We start from the raw sequence: 15,072 nt of genomic DNA on the forward strand, positions 1-15,072 counted from the left end.
GACCTTGAAGTCTTCTCTCCTCTCTTCTTCATTTTTTTCTTTCTCCTTAGAGAGGGATTCCTACCACAATAGAGTTATCCATTTTGAACTTCAAGGACCAAGAGATAAAGAGACCAAAGGAAAACAGGCCTGTGAGCCCCAGATTCTACTTTTTTTAAAAGTGATCTCTTGGGGCGCCTGGGTGGCTTAGTCGGTTAAGCGTCTGACTTTCGCTCAGGTCATGATCTCGCGGTTCGTGGGTTTGAACCCCGCATCGGGCTCTGTGCTGACAGCCAGCTCGGAGCCTGGAGCCTGTTTCAGAGTCTGTGACTCCCTCTCTCTCTGACCCTCCCCTGCTAATGCTGTCTCTCTCTCTCTCTCCTAGAAATAAATAAAACATTAAAAAAATTAAAAAAAAATAATAAAAATAAAAAAAAAATAAAAGTGATCTCTATACCCACATAGAGCTCGAATTCATAACCCCAAGATCAAGAGTGGTATGCTCTAAGGACTGAGCCAGCCAGGCACCTCCCTTGACTTATACTTTCATGAAGACAACTAAAAATACCTTTAACCACAATCCTAGCCTTTAAATGAGAGGAAAACTTGGTGTATAAATAAATAAATAACAAAAACAAGAACATGGACCGTGGAGCTGAGTACCTCAGAGATGCACTGCTGGAAAGTGCTTAAGTAAGGGAGTCTGACAACATGGGTCCAGCTATGAACCAGTGCCTCTTATTTCTTGACATTTCAAATGGAAATATCTTATTTATTAATTCCATTCTTCTTTCACCAATGGATGCTTGCTGGGAGCTGCACTGGCCTTGCTGGATGATAGTCACAGCGAGGAAATGGTAGCGTTTGCACAGCTCCTGCCATGAGAAATGAAAACCAGTATCTCTTTCTGCTACTACTGGCTCAAGTTGGAAATGAGCCTGCTGGTATTGACCAGGCCTCACAATATTCCAGATCAGACCAATATTCCCCACACAGATTGCTCATAAGGAAAAACATATTCCTGCCTCTTCAAAAGAGACTTCAGATGAAAGCACTGTGGATGATTGTTAAAAGGCTCTTCTTATGGGCCTTGCAGATCCAAGACTTACATAATAAAGGGGGCTAAGAACATGAGTTACAATTGAGTCTGGCCCTGAGACAAAGAGCCTAATTTAGAGTTAAGGACAGATATCCACCCCCACCCAATTGTTTCTGCTTGGAGCACTGCTCCCCCCCCCCCCCGGGGCATTTGTTATCAGTATTTGGAGTGACTTATTCTGGCCTTGAAAATGCTGATTGCTCCCTGTGAAGGAACTTATTGAGGAACTTCTTTTGTGATTATGGGAGCAGAGGTGTTTCCTGAAAGACATGTTTGACCCCTGCTCACAAGGAAGTAACATTACCCTTTTTAAGCCAAAAACTTTGTCTTGTATGCTAAAGATACATTCCTTCCCCATAGGATAAGCATCTAAGTCACCTATCTCAATCACTATTGATAAAGGCTATGCAGAAGTCTTCTACAAATCTATGTTCTGGGAGATTCTTACATATCAAAGAAGTTTGTCATCAGACATCTTTGTCTAAGGCAAATGCCACTTCTGTGCCATCCCCCAAACACTTAATTATAAAATAAAGTTGAGCCCCAGTCAGAGCAAACATGCCTGCCTGGTTATCAGAAAAAATCTCAGGGCTCTCAATCTCTCTCTTGGACACCGTCCACCCTTCAGAGACCCCTGGACCCCTGCCAGAGCCGGTCTCCAAAAGATGCTTGGCATTTTGGGCCAATAGCTTCTCTTTTTAGTTCAGAGATATTTGCCTGAAGACAAGCCATATCTGAGGAGCTTCATTTGAGTTCAGTCTTGATGCAGGTAGTGAAATCCTGGACTCAGTCTTCTTGTGATGATATGAGATGATAAAATACTTATGCTGTAACATGAAGTGAGGTGAATGGAGTGCATTGTGACACAATGTTAGGCTACAAGTGACTTTCCAAGGATAGGCCAGAAGGAAGGTCATCTGTTTTCAGACCACAGTTGAAACCAGACCCTGGGTAATTGAAACCATAGAAAATAAAACCACAGAGCAGGGGAACTACTGTAACTAAGAATGGAATGGGTTGATATATTGGTAGTTCGTAAAGCTATAGTGTAGAGTCATGGAATAATGTTAAACAAAATGAAAGTGAAAGACAGATAGGACTAGATGAGGACCTGTCTACCAGCTTTGTGCCAGGTAGATGGCTTTCTATGGCAACTTGAGACAAGAGGAAGGTTTAGGACAGAGGTCTCATGTAGCAAGTTTATATTTTTAAAGACCACTCTGGATTCTGTATGTAAAATGGATTGGCAGAAAAAGTAAGTAGAAATTATTGGAGAAGTTCAAGAAAGGGATGGGTTAAACTGGAATGATAAGGGAATAGGAGTGAAAATTAGTGATTTAGAATGAATTTAGGTGGTGAAAACAGGTATGTTTATAGCTTAAATATCAGAATGAGAAAAAAGGAAGATACAAAAAATAATATCTAATTTCTAGGCCATAAGCAACTGTGGATGGTGTGTCACTGATGAAAGCAGAAGACTGAGGGGAAAAAATAAACACACACTTGAGTAAGAAAAATCAATGGTATTCTTTGTGGTATATTATGTTTGACATGCATAATAAATATGCAAGATATATTTGAATGAGTATGAAGAAATGAACATATTAGAAAAAAATTAACTTTTTAAATGATAGTCTTGGGAAAGAAGAAGAGATGTCCCAAAACTGAGTCTTTAGGCATTTTGCCACTGAATAGATGAGTAGAAGAGGAGCCAGAAAAGAGTCTAGAAAGAGAGGTCATTGAATAAGGAGAAAAAAGAGAGAGAAGTGAGTAACAGAAAATCAGTGAAGAAATTGTTTCAAGATGAAAGGATGAGCTAATTCCCAGATGTGGAAGCCTTCAAAAGCTTAAGAAAGTTGTTACAGGGATGGACAAAGTCATTTCTCTTTCTTCTCTTCATCCTCTCTCTTTAAATTAGAATTTCAGAACCTACCTCAGAAAGTCTAATTCAAAATGTCTGAAGGGGCCTCATGACCACATATGATTTTCATTCAAATAACCTCAACCCCATTTTTAGAAACTCTGTCATAGAATCATTAGGGAATAAATTGTCCCTTATAAGTAGCTAAAATTTTGTTTCTATGTGTGTGAATAAAAAGAAGTCATTTAAGGAAACAGCATGGCATTTGTAAAATTCTTCCTGGTGTTCTCACTCCTAAAGGCAGCAGAAAAGTTATCAAAACATGGAAAGAGTAAAATAGTCAATGGAAATACAAGGCTGGCTAAAATGCGTGGTCCACTCCAATGCTGACAATCTGCTGAGAGAAATTTAGAAACAACAAAACCAATTAAAACTGTCTGCCTTTTTATTATCAACATGGGTGGACAGTTCTAAACTATGTCAATGACAAAATGTTCCTCTAAGCAGTTGCTGCAGTTATTGTTAAGTTCTAAATATATATTTATATTTACATTTCTGTATATATATAAGTTTCAACTGTGCACATTTTAATATTTATCCTTTTATTTACATTTTACATGCAAATCAAATTTTGTTTTGCAGCTTGCCCTTAATACACATGGGCTCCACTATATGCATTTCTTTTAAAACTAAATTCATTAGCATTTGGGATTGTTTGAGTTCACTTTAGGAGGAAAACATGTCTCCAACTCTTTTGGTGCTATATATTTCAGTGCTATATATAAATATATATATAATATATATATAATACATATATTAAACTGTTAATTCAAAATAAATAATGATAGCACAGTGATTTCAAAGGCAAAGGAAAATAACCATTTAAATCCATTCTGTCATTCAATGTGACAGCTTGGAATTTTTATTTGTTTAATTTCTTCCTTTTTTTTCTTTTAGTCATTCATTTTAGCTCAATAGTGTGTTTGTGTGTGTATGTATGTATAATATAAATATATATATTATATATACACATGCACAAATGTGTTATATATATAAGTGTATGAACAATATACATACACATTTTTTCTGCAGTTATTTGAAAGCTTCTATAATTTATCCTGAATAAAGATTTAGAATTGCCATTTCTAAAATTTATTGTGAAATAGAAGTTTTATGAAGTTTGGCCCAACTTATAATTAAGACTTTCCCAAGCTATATGCATATCTTTTTCTTCATGTGAGAGAAGTTTTTGAAATAAAAATTAATAGAAAACATTCTTTGATCAATCATGTTGACAAATCTGACTACACCATCTATTGAACATAATTATGTAAAGAAGATCAATTCTGATGAATCCATTGACAAATTTCCAGAAGTTATAGCTTAAAAAAATAGAAACTGTCAAGGTACCTGGGCGGGGGGGGGGGGGGGGGAAGTCAGTTAAGCATCAGACTCTTGCCTTCAGTTCAGGTCATGATCTCACAGTTGGTGGGATGGTGCCCTGCCTCAGGTAGTGTGGAGCCTGCTTGGAATTCTTTTTCCCTCTCCCACTGGCATGCATCTGCTCTCACTCACTCTCTCTAAAAATAAATAAATAAACTTAAATAAACGGCAGTCAGTATTCATTGCCATGACAGATCAATATGTAAGTGTATATTTATTTTTCCCTGTTTTAAAAATACACTAATATAATTGAGAATTGTTTATAATTTTTTATTGTGGTTTTTTTTACTGTAACAATTATACATAAAAAGTTGAATAACAATAAATTTTCCCTGTCAGTGTTTCTTTTGTATTATTATTCATTTTATGTCAGGGTTATAGCTAAAAATAATTTTTTCATATAGAGAAGTGTGGCCTTAAAAAAAAAAAGATCTGCTCCAGGTGTCAAATATGCTAAGTACGCCCCTTATGGTAATTCTTATGTGGCCAAAGAGGAGATTCAGGTTTCCAATCAAAGACAAAAGTAATTCATGTGCCCGAAAGTAAAATCTCATTACCAAGGATTATCAGAATGAAAAGGAAATAATGTTGATTGTATTTATATTTCTTAAAGTCCACTTGGAAGGAAAGAAAATTAATTCTAAGTCATCAAAGTCCCTTTCAAACTAACTAAAATTGTGCAGACAAGGGCATGCTCTCCATTAGATTAGATATTTAAAGTGTTATAAGAAAAAAATTAAGTAAATCAAAGAATATAAACAGATATGATTGGAGGTAAGTAGCAATAATATCTTTCTTTTCCCAAATTTCTATGTCATCTTCATCACACAACTTTATTTAATCATTTCAACCGTCCTATGCAGAAATAGGTCACACAAATATTTGGGGCAGAAACCATACTTAGTGGATTGAAGAGTGAATGGACTTTGATGAAGTAAAAACAAAGAAAGAAGGTAACTTGATTAAACTCTGATGACTCCAATATGTGATTAATCCTAATTAAAAAGCTGAGTGGCACTGGGAGTTTGAACTATAGATTTGCATGAGATGTGGTGTGCAAACCACCCTTCAGGACTCAGAGACCTATTACCCACCGGCTGGGAGTACTGCTGGCAGATAGCATCAGTTGTTAACCTTCTTTGCAATTATCTTGGCTGACAAGAGCCATGACACCTAAAGTCATCTCCTTCCCAAGAAAGCTTGCCTCTGATGAATGGTCAACACTGGGTATAGAGACCTCATCACAATCCAGGACAAAACTAAAGGACCATCCTAGAGTCAAAGCTTCCTATAAGGTCAGTTAAGGTCTTCGTTGTGATGTCTCATAGTCTAACTTCTCCCTCTTTTAATTGTGCTTCTTTTCTTTCCTCTACCTAGGTTGTGATTCCTCCTTGCTAATCTCTATCTCCAAGTTTCCTTGCAGAAGATTCCAATCTATGCCAGGTGGTTCTGGGAATGATTCAAGAGAGTACAGACTTAGCATTTTGAAGCTGAATCATCTGTCAACCAAATAATGAAAATTCCATTACTGATTGTAAGTGGAATACAAATGGTCTTTAACACAAGTCACCAGTTCAGTTGTTCAATCTTTTATTGGTGGTGAATTGAGATGGGCTATCAGAGAAAAGACAGAACTATCTGGCATGATGTTTCAGGAGTTTGGGAAATATGGGGAAGATAGTGGAATTGAGTTGCCATTCCTAAAGTCAAATGATGCTTTGGAATGGGATAACTGAAGGCTGAGAGTCATGAATTGGAAATTAAATGTTAAGTAGGAAATTCAGAAGGTCTCCTTGGTAGTGTAGAATGAGGCCTTCATTTAGTCCTGTGGTTGGGTTCAAGATTTAGACAAGGTTCAGGACTTAAGCATAAAAATATTGGAGCCCCAGAGAATTTGATAAATCTATTACTCTAACACCAAGTCTCAGGTGGAGAAACAATGTGACCCTGTCAAATTAGATAGAGTCATCTTGGTTGATACACCCCAGAAGTTTTAATCCTCTGGTCCCCTTAAATACTTTGAGTATATAGAAGTGGCCCATTCTTTCCTCTTTAGGACTTGGGCCTTCCCCAACTTGTTGGAGATGATACAGAGGCCTCTCCCCTGCAAGACAACATGAAGTCCTCTAATGACCCATTTTGGGTCATGAAGATAATAGTTAAGTCACAATATAATGTGACTGGAGGTCGTGAGTTTGACAAGCAAAGAAGACAACTATAGTCCAAAGGACCTGCAGGATATAACTAGCCTATACTGGCCCAACCTGTGAGAATACACACAGGGACACATTTTGAGGATCAAGAGTAATGGAACATAGACTGGATAAGAGAAAGTCTATCAAATTAAGATATATATGATACAGCACTCTGGTAAGGACCTGGAAAATTGTGCAAACATACTGCTAAGATGTTCACTAACAGCATGCAAAAACCTATGGTTTATACAAGCTGAGATAGTGGTGCTAAAAGCACCCAAGCAGATAGTGGGGAAAAGGAAGAAAAGGATCTATGAGCTGGGTTGCCAGAGTGGATATATTATATAAAGCTGGAAAACCTATTAGAGAGGGCCTGCATGATACAACACTTACCAGAGCATTTAGTAATATGCTGGTAAAGGGGTACCATCATCATTATTAAATTCAGTGTCTCTTCTCATTTGGTCAGGGCTGACAGTAGGGTCTGTCATTACAGAACTGGATTGTATGCAACTAGGTGATATTGGTTAATCATTAAGTAATAGGATGCAATTACTGTACATGAGTGGAAAAGACACAGTACAGTCAGGGTCGGGGGTACTCACCCACATAATTATAAGGTGGATAATGAAACATAGTATGCCTAGGTTCAAAATAGATGGGAAACCAACAAAAGTACTATAATATCTGTACATTAAAAAAAATTATGGCTGATCAGGAACCTAAGAGCCATCATACCAACTTACTTATTTATATATTTATCCTTTATTTATTTTTTAATTTTTAAAAAATGTTTTACTTTCATAGTTTATTGTCAAGTTAGTTTCCATATAGCACCCAGTGCTCATCCCAACAAGTGCCCTCCTCCATGCCCATCACGCCCCTTCTCCTCTCCCCCACCCCCATCAGCCCTCAGTTTGTTCTCAGTATTCAAGAATCTCTCATGGTTTGCCTCTCTCCATCTCCCCAATTATTTTTTCCCCTTCTCCTCCCCCATGGTTCTCTGTTAAGTTTCTCCTGATCTACTTATAAGTGAAAACATATGGTAGCTGTCCTTTTCTGCCTGACTTATTTTGCTCATCATAACACCCTCAAGTTCCATCCACATTGCTACAAATGGCCAGATTTCATTTTTTCCTCATTGCCATGTAGTATTCCATTGTATAGATAAACCACATCTTGATCCATTGATCAGTTGATGGACATTTAGGTTCTTTCCATGTTTTGGCTGTTATTGAGAGTGCTGCTATGAACATTGGGGTACATGTGCCCCTATGCACCAGCACTCTTGTATCCCTTGGGTAAATTCCTAGCAGTGCTATTGCTGGGTCATAAGGGAGTTCTACTGTTAATTTTTTTTGAGGAACCTCCACACTGTTTTCCAGAGGAGCTGCACCAGTTTACATTCCCACAAACAGTGTAGGAGGGTGCCCATTTTTTCACATCCTCACCAGCATCTATAATCTCCTGATTTGTTCATTTTAGCCACTCTGACCAGTGTGACCATCATACCAATTTAAAGACCTATGATCCCTTGCCCAGTTTCTGGACCTATGCCAATGGACTTAAAACCCATTGAGTTTTAACCGAGTGAAAAAGAATTGAGTGAAAAATAATCTAATTCCTCTAAAAGAAGGTACAACATCATAAGAAGTATATATGACAATGTAATCCTAGTCCTTAGTCAAATAGATCATGGATGTTTATTAGGGTAACCATATACTAGGGAAAGGGAATACCCAAATATTCCAGTGATTTTTGGAAACATGATTTGAACTGCAATCAATATCTGTGGATTATAAGAATCATACTGGAAGTTAAGGGATCAGACTTCCATACTCTTAGAATGGAAGTTAAGGGATCAGATGATAAATAGAGTCCTGGTCCAGGTCTAATTCCTGGTGGGTCCATGGCCTCATTTTTTGTTCATTTTCCAAATAAAAAATTGGAATAAATCTATTTGGGAGTTTGCACACCTTTCATGTTGGCTTCTTGGCCTATTAAGGAAAGTAGGTTGTAGTAAAAGAGACCATCTGGAAGCTTCTGGCAAGCGTCCATTCAGGCCAAGATAGTAAACCACAATATTGCATTCCAAGGGGAATGGAAGAATTCAGTGCCATCCTTGAAAACTTAAAGGATACAGGACCAGTGGGCCCCATTATTTGATTCATCAATCTGTTACCTGTAAAAACAAGATGGATTTGGGAGGATAGCAGTGATCTACAGTAACATCATTCAATTGTACCTGTTTTTACACATATTGTGTCTTAGAGCAGATTAACACAGTCCTTGCTACATGTGATGAGGTCAGTGTGTGTGTGTGTGTGTGTGTGTGTGTGTGTCTGTGTGTTTGTATATTCCAACCAGTGGGAAAAAGTATTAGAGACTATTTATACTCACTAGAATGTCCTAAGGTTATGTATCTCTCCCATTGTCTATAGTAAAAGAGTCAAAAGAGACTTGGAAAGCCTAGACATCTTATAGAATATTACACTGATGGATTCTATCAATGACATCATACTATTTGGACCAGATAAGAAATGGCCAGTACATTATAGCACTGTGTAAGACACATGTGCTCCAGAGGATGGGTGATAATCTGCATGAATATTCAAGGGTCTGGCATATTTAAAATATTCATAGGGGTTTAGTCATCTGGGACATGTTACGATATCCTTGACAAAGTACACCATTTATAAAAAAAAAAAAATTCATCATAGAATATATATCTTCAGACTCTGAAAGTGCCATATTCTGTACCTAGAAATACTGTCTAAATCATAAACTGGATAACACAAAAGGTGTCTGACTTTGAGGACCCCAGAGCAGGAAAGTTCTCAGCAGTAGTTCTGGGCTATGATATAAGCAAGTCTTGTGGTATTACAAGTATCAACAATGGGGAAAACACCATGTGGAGTTTAAGGCCAGTCCCAATGGGTGAATCACAAGTGCAAACCCTAGGGTTCTTGGGGAAGGCCATGCTACTCTCAGTGGAGAATTTTATTTCTTAGGAAAAACAATACTTTATTTACTATTGGGGTCTTAAAGAGGTGGAGAGACTGTTCATGAGGCAACACACAGCCATGAGATTTGAGGCTAGAATTGACTGTCTAATGCTGATTTATTTTCATTCCAACAAGTTGTAAAATCAACAAGTTCCATAGTCATCTGTCTTAACATGGAAGTGGTACATCCAGGATGGAACATAGAAAAGGCTGGAAGGGAGAAGAAAGTTGCATGAGAAGATAGTCCAGATTCCCCTATTATTTAACATTTTTGCACCAGCACGTCTCCCCCAATTAGCACTTATGGCTAATAAACAGATAAAGAAAAGCCCTAATCTTCATTCATAAATGAGTCATTACTTTATATAAGTAGAGATCATAAACTAATGGTGGCTGCATCATAGTCAAGTCAAGTGTGGCTTTCAAAGGCAGTGGTAAAATAGAAGTATCTTGGAGTGAGAACTTCTGAACAGTCATTTTGCCTTTGATTTTGTGAGGAAAGAAAAGTGGACAACATTAGAATATAAATGGACTCATGAGCAGTGAAAAAAAGAGCTTGGCTAGATGGTCATGGGGACTGCATGAAAATGATTAGAAAATACATATGGAAGTGGGAATGATATATGAAAACCTTTCTATAGCAGCAGTACCAAAGAGCATCTCATGTAGAATATAGATTAAACATTCAGGTAGTCAAAATTACTCAGACATTTGACTTCACCCAGCTTTTGTCACTGAGCATTCTAACTGTCACAAAAAGTGAACTGTGTGTGTTCAAGAAGCCAGAGGTGGCAGCAGGAGCACCCTGCTAATCTGAGCCTTAAAGGAGTAGCCATGATAGCATGGATGGAGCCAAGCAGCATAGATTCCATTTGTCAAGGCTAATATATATATATATTACCTAAAAAATATATATATTAATATATATTAATAATATATATAATGATATATATTAATATATATTAAAATATATATATATATATTGCTATTGCACGTGTCCAACCTGTCAGAAATAAAGGCCAATGCCACATCTCTAATATAGCAGCATCCCTTGAGGAGGCCAACACCAATGGCAAGTTGACCTCACTGGATTTCTTGCTTCCCAGCAATAGCAGCAAAAATATTTTAATACGGATAGAAACATAGGTTTCTATCCATCCAAACAAGGTATGGATTTGCCTTTTCTGGTCACAAAAAAAACTCAACCAAAGCATTTATCCAAGGACTTATTGAGTTTTTGATCCATGTGCACAGGAGCCCACATAACATCATGTTATGTGTGGAATTAGCAGAGCAAAGAATGAGTGGGAGTGTGTACAAGATCATGAGATGTGCCGAGAAGATTTCTATACTGCATGACTCAGAAGCTTCTAGTCTGACAGAATGATGGAATAACTTCTTAAAGACACTGGCTCAGCACACACTCACCGGCATTACCTGGTGAAGCTGGGCCACCATTGCCTAGGACTCAGTGTATATGTTAAGCAGAAAAATTGTCTCTAACATGTAGAATAACTGGATCTAAGAATCTAGGTCTGGGTTGAAACCAGAAGTGGATTTTGCCAATCTGTGCTAAAGATTCCCAAAGAAGGACACAGCAGAAGTTCCATTAACTATAAGCTTCAGATTCCTGAAGCCATGCAATGAGCACACAAGACAAAAAGTCACCAACCTTGCTAGGTAATTGACTGTAATCATCAGAAGGAGATAGTACTGCCATTACATAATGGGTTCTATTTTGGTTACTCTCTTGAACAATTTTGACACTAAATGGAAAAATGCAGCAGAAAAAGAACAAAATGACCAGAGACTCAGATCTCTCACTGACGAAGGACTGTTTCCTGCCACTCGGAAAAACTAGGAAACCTTAAGAAGTGTGAACAGAGAGTGAGGGGAGTTTTAAATGCACAGTAAGGAGGGAAATGATGAGTATCAGTTATGGCTCCAGACTAGTTGTAGCAGCAGAACTGCAGATCTTTGTCCCACTAGCTTTCTCATATCAGTTTTCCCAAGGGAAAGAGTCCTCCCAGAAATCACCTTGAAGGCCTGTCCCCAAAACTTAGGTAAAAGGAGGGCTTTAGTGGATGCTGGGATATGCCTCCTTGATCCCCCTTCAGGATGCGGGCTTACTCCCAGCTGCTGAGAGTGCTACTGGCAGACAGTACTCAGCTGTCAGTCACACCTCACATGGCCATGGCAGAAGAGAATTACATTACTAAAAGTCATTCTGTCTTTCTAGAAAAGCCCATATTCAACGACTGTTTAACTCAGGATAAAATGGTATCAGTCTTTAGCTCAATCAGGGGAAATTCTGGGCTCACTCGATGACCTGAAGCCTTCTTCTCCCCTTGTCCAGTCCTGCTTCTTTCTCTTTCTTCTTCTACTAATGATCCTAAGAGCACTCCCTTCCCATAAACCTCTTATACACTAATGTTTGTCTGCCTTGCTTTCTAGAGAAGCAATCTATGACAAATACTAAATGTTCAAACTTTTTAAAATCTTGTGTGGTGAACGTAAACTATCTTATTATTATTGGATGAACTAAAGAGTTTATTAAATTAAATAAAATTACTTTGAGAAGTTTTATTACCCTTAATTTGCATAATTTAAAAATACCATTATAAAAGTAGTTTTGCTATGTATTATTCTTGTAAGTTCTAGCTCAAATGACTATTTAAATCGCCATCATTCTGTAATTATCATCATTATCATTAAAGTTTCAATTATAGGGGGGAAAAAAGCACCTGACTTTTTCTCTTTTGCTTAAAGACCCAATTTCTTGTTTGTTCTATTAATGCACTGTTAGAATTTAGAGCAGTGATTCTCTGTAAAAACTGAAGTTTAATCCCTTATAATAATGTCAAGATCTCAATCAGGGACATTTTCAAAGTTAACCTTGCAGGTGACTCTGTGAAGGAAACAGTGGCAATAGACATAATCCAGAAAGACCTGGAGTTTTCCATTTTATAAACATTTGAAATTTAATATGGGCTTGAAGTGTTTGTCATTTTCGTTGTTTGTCTATTTTTGTTTTTTAACATAAAAACATTTTCCACATTTAAAATCTATATTGTCAACCTAAAAAAACAAATGCAGGAGTAAACTGAAAAAAAAAAAAACAACAACAAGTAGTTATCCTAGATTACCAAATTTAATTTGGATAAAACTTGTACTTGCTTACAACATGACATGATATATATTTTGATAACTATATTGGAATACTTGATTGATTATACAATATGCTTTGTTTGATCATGGTGTGAATTATAATTTTATAGCTTGTGGTGTTAATTGTCAAAGTGCCTTGGGCTATTGATTTTATTCTGTGATGTACTGAATTGATTTGATTCATTCAATTGTATTCTGAATCTTTGATCTTTGCGATTTCTTATGGTAGCTATAAACTAGAACTACTCCAAAATTTCTAAATTCCTGTAATTAATACTTATCAGTTTGTTCATAATATCTGTGACAAAATGTAAAGGGAATAATGGGAAATACAGAAAATGGATCTGACACTGTCATGATTAGAGAGAAAAGAGTAATTTCATAAGAAATATAGTAAGGGTCATAATGAGGAAAATGCAGACAGATGAGTATAGTTTCTTCTAGAAGAACTTCAACTTAAAATTATCTTGACTAACACCCTCAGTATCTTATAGGGATATCTATCTCTCAAAGGTAACCATCTTTTGCTTTAGGGACTGCTTAATATTTCCTTTGAAGTTTTCTGTCATCTCAATTTAACTTTTCAAAATAACGAAATCAACTCACTTGAGTTCTTCCTCAGATCTCAAAATATCTTTTCTCTAGTCTTGCTTGCTTTCTCAGTCAGTCATGTAGCAAATCACCATTGTATACTAATATTGAGTTTTCTCCACCTTTTTATACAAAGCAGTAGTGAAATATACTTTCATCCCTTCCATATTTCATAAATTCACCTTGCCTAATAACACCACAGCTATTCATCATCTAACATCAGAATTATTGCCAGGACCATTTAATTGTCTTTTTATTCAACTATTTTACCTCACTCAATTCTTTCAGAATCTTCAGTACGATTAATTATTCATAAACAAAAACAACAGAAAAATTAGATTGGTTATCATTTTATTAAAAAAATAGCTACTTGAATACTTAATCTAAACAGATTAAATCTGAGTATACTGCTCAAGTTTTCACAACTACTAAGTAACAAATCAAGGAGTCAAACTCAGGGATTTCTATCTCATCAGCCATGTTCCTCACCACTATGCAAGCCTACCTCTTTTATTCATCATCTTAAACACAAAAGATAAGAAATGAGATGACAAATAATGCAGCTTACTGAAGCCACAGATTTGTAGTGTTAGAGAAAATACATTGTAAGATAATGAGCAATTTTTAAAAATTTATGTAGGTTAAATCTCAACTTTATCCTTCTTTCTTAGATACAGAGGCTCATAAAGTACAAACATGATGGAAAAGGCTTTTCAGGTATTTGTGGAAGGTACAGAGAATTCCAGAAAGAGAAAAGAGGAAAGAGCAATGTGAAAGGTCCTACAGAGGGAAAATCTCAGTGGTTCGCAAAAGGCAGGAAGTCAGTGTAGCTGGAAGAGAGTGAATGAAGAGACAGTGTATAGTAGGAGATAGGACAGTGAACAGAATCCAGATCCTGTAAGGTCTTGTAAACCATAATGAGGATTTTGGCTTTTACTCTCAATGTGTTAAAAGCCATTGAAGTGTTTTAAAGAAAGAAATAATAAACATATGACTTATTTTTTTTATCAGGAAATATGATTTTACCTTAGATGCTATATTAAAAACAGACTGAAGGACAAGAGCAGAACCAGTTAGTAAAATAAGTTAAGGGAACATTCAATAATCCAGAGAAGAGAAGATTGTAACTTAGATTGCAGTAGAATGATGAGATGTATCTAACAGGATTTAGTAAAGCACATTAGGTGTGAAGAAAAAGAAAAGAATCAAGAATGGCTACAAGTTCTTTTCGTTTAGGCTATTTTGAGGGGAAAAAATGCTATTAACTAAAATGAAGATTACTGAAGCAGGAGAAGGATTTGGGGGCAGATACCAAGAGCTCAATTTTGTGTATGTTAACTTTGAAATGTTTATTACATTTTCATATGGGACTGTCTCCCAATTCAAGAGAAAGGTCTAGCATACATATATCTGTTTTGGAACTGTTGACCAATACACAGCGAGAAAATGAAGATAGAAAACCCAATGCTTCAAGTTGGGAAAAAGAAAAATCATTAAAAGACAAAAGAGAAGGAGCAACCATTTGGGTATTATAGAACCAAGATTGTACTGAGTGTTAAAAGTCAAATGAAGAAAATTAGGTGAAAGGTAAATTAGTGACTGACTATAACAAATGCTGTTCATAGGTGAAATACGATATGTAAACTGACCATTAGATCTAAGAGGGGTGAGTAAGGAGTGATGGGTTTCAAATTCCAATGGAAATAGGATCAAGATGGAATGGGAAGGAAA

The 15,072-nt window shown here is 36.6% G+C and overlaps 1 long non-coding RNA gene across 2 annotated transcripts; it reads left to right on the top strand.

Moving 5' to 3' along the window:
* The first annotated feature begins 2,017 nt into the window (after positions 1–2,017).
* LOC120224019 lies at positions 2,018–5,951 on the top strand. Of its 2 annotated transcripts, none has more exons than XR_005526447.1 (3): positions 2,018–2,333; positions 5,246–5,677; positions 5,760–5,951. It is a non-coding gene; the product is annotated as an uncharacterized LOC120224019 (long non-coding RNA). The 2 variants fall into 2 exon arrangements; XR_005526448.1 differs by having other exon boundaries at positions 5,806–5,951.
* Positions 5,952–15,072: the final 9,121 nt, after the last annotated feature.

The sequence above is a fragment of the Hyaena hyaena genome, unplaced genomic scaffold (genome assembly GCF_003009895.1).
Source record: "Hyaena hyaena isolate Hyena2069 unplaced genomic scaffold, ASM300989v1 scaffold_1090, whole genome shotgun sequence".
Taxonomy (NCBI): Eukaryota; Metazoa; Chordata; class Mammalia; order Carnivora; family Hyaenidae; genus Hyaena; species Hyaena hyaena.